The sequence below is a fragment of the Anopheles funestus genome, assembly GCF_943734845.2.
Source record: "Anopheles funestus chromosome X unlocalized genomic scaffold, idAnoFuneDA-416_04 X_unloc_44, whole genome shotgun sequence".
Lineage (NCBI taxonomy): Eukaryota > Metazoa > Arthropoda > Insecta > Diptera > Culicidae > Anopheles > Anopheles funestus.
In genome coordinates this window covers 102,501-105,000 of record NW_026045170.1, presented here as the reverse complement: position 1 = coordinate 105,000, position 2,500 = coordinate 102,501, and the positions used below count along the sequence as shown (strand labels likewise).

The following is a 2,500-nucleotide window of genomic DNA, read 5'->3' as shown; positions in this document are numbered from 1 at the left end:
CCATCACTGTGTCTCCGTGCCGTGCTAGATCCCCCCTAGCCGTAAGGCACTTTGAACGCCCCTTCGACGACGAGTTACAAGAGTGTGGTATGTGTCAGAATCTGGTGAAGCTTTCTGCATGTGATGTGCCTTGTGTGGATCCGTGGCCATTGCATTGTGTCTGGTGTGTAGGTACCCAGACACTTAGAACGCTTGCGCGGAAAGCAAACTCGATCGTTGTACACTTTGATGGGCAACCATCACTGTGTCTCCGTGCCGTGCTAGATCTCCCCTAGCCGTAAGGCACTTTGAACGCCCCTTCGACGACGAGTTACAAGAGTGTGGTATGTGTCATAATCTGGTGAAGCTTTCTGCATGTGATGTGCCTTGTGTGGATCCGTGGCCATTGCATTGTGTCTGGTGTGTAGGTACCCAGACACTTAAGCAAACTCGATCGTTGTACACTGTGATGGGCGAGCATCACTGTGTCTCCGTGCCGTGTAAGAGCTCCCCTGGCCATCAGGCACTTGAAAGGTCCTTCGACGACGAGTTACAATAGTGGTGTGTTAGATACGTCAGGTGATGGTATCTACTGTTGTGCAATACGTATCCGGCCACGGCACGGAACGAACGGGAACTGTGGTGCAGACATACAAAGAGTTAAGCCTATTAGTCATTAACTCTAAGGACGGGGCCATGGGGCGGTACGCAAAGGATACGGATGAGCGAGTATGCAGGCCCAATACTCAATAGCTCGATCCGATCCAAGCACATGAGTTGACTGCGGCGCCAGGTTAACCAATGTGCTAGATTCTATTTGGCCAGTAGAATCTTGTGTCTTATGCGATTTGATACCAAGACACCAGAACGAAAGTTAGTTGAAGAGTTATTAAACTCTTATGAAGTATGGTTGTGCAATCACAACTTATGACTTTAACCTATAAAGTGGATATGGACTTGCAATTATAACATGGAATCTCTACACACCCCATGAGCTCGATCCAATCCACGCACACGAGTTGCCTGAGTAGCGACAGGTATACCGATGTGCAATACGTATCCGGCCACGGCACGGAACGAACGGGAACTGTGGTGCAGACATACAAAGAGTTAAGCCTACTAGTCATTAACTCTAAGGACGGGGCCATGGGGCGGTACGCAAAGGATACGGATGAGCGAGTATGCAGGCCCAATACTCAATAGCTCGATCCGATCCAAGCACATGAGTTGACTGCGGCGCCAGGTTAACCAATGTGCTAGATTCTATTTGGCCAGTAGAATCTTGTGTCTTACGCGATTTGATACCAAGACACCAGAACGAAAGTTAGTTGAAGAGTGATTAAACTCTTATGAAGAATGGTTGTGCAATCACAACTTATGACTTTAACCTATAAAGTGGATATGGACTATCAATTATAACATGGGGCACACACCATGTTCTCGATCCAATCCACGCACACGAGTTGCCTGAGTAGCGACAGGTATACCGATGTGCAATACGTATCCGGCCATAGGCACGGAACGAACAGGAACTGTGGTGCAGACATACAAGGGCCATGGGGCGGTACGCAAAGGATACGGATGAGCGAGTATGCAGGCCCAATACTCAATAGCTCGATCCGATCCAAGCACATGAGTTGACTGCGGCGCCAGGTTAACCGATGTGCTAAGAGAGTTGTTCCTGGGCCTTCAAAGTGACTTCAAAACTATCTTAGCGAATGGTGGCCATGGGCGTAGACATGAGCCACAAGTCACAAGGCCTGGGACTATTGGGTAATAAAGACAACTTAGTCAGAAAGTTAGTCTTTGGACGTACCACCGGGATTGTGTTACATTGGGAACCTTACTATAAAACCCTAGGCAGGGGATCACTCGGCTCATGGATCGATGAAGACCGCAGCTAAATGCGCGTCACAATGTGAACTGCAGGACACATGAACACCGATAAGTTGAACGCATATTGCGCGTCGGACGATTAAACCCGGCCGATGCACACATTCTTGAGTGCCTATCAATTCCTTGATATACAACAAACCAAACTTCAGGGTGGAGCGTGCCACAATAGAACACTATGGCGAGCAGCCCGTCTAGTGTCGTGGGGGAAACACGCTTCCACACTGTGCATAATGGCGTGCTCGGGACCTTTGTTGGGACCGCAGGGCGCTGAAAGTAAAGGGGTGAACCGCATAAATCGCACGCACGTAAACGCGCACACACACAAATAGAGTGAGACGTATCGTAGGATACCGCTAAGAGTACGTTGTGAAACATGGGGAAATTCAATCGAAAACCTCTTTGATGTCCAAGATTTCGTTGACCGTATCCGTCGTAATACTGGATCAACGTGCTTGGGGGAAAACGTCAAAGGGTTTTATAATAGTGGTGCATGATTAACCCATCGATGCCCGAGGGGAACATGTTGTCCAATACAATAGTGGTGCAGTTGGCTCGACATGCTCGGGGGGAGACATCGTGGGTCCAAGTCGACCAAGTCGACCGGGAGTTGTTGTTGAGAGATCGA

The 2,500-nt window shown here is 49.0% G+C and overlaps 1 non-coding gene across 1 annotated transcript; it reads left to right on the top strand.

Annotated features, from left to right (window-relative positions):
- The first annotated feature begins 1,831 nt into the window (after window positions 1-1,831).
- Window positions 1,832-1,989, top strand: LOC125773661 (5.8S ribosomal RNA). The gene has a single exon (XR_007420282.1). It is a non-coding gene; the product is annotated as a 5.8S ribosomal RNA (ribosomal RNA).
- Window positions 1,990-2,500: the final 511 nt, after the last annotated feature.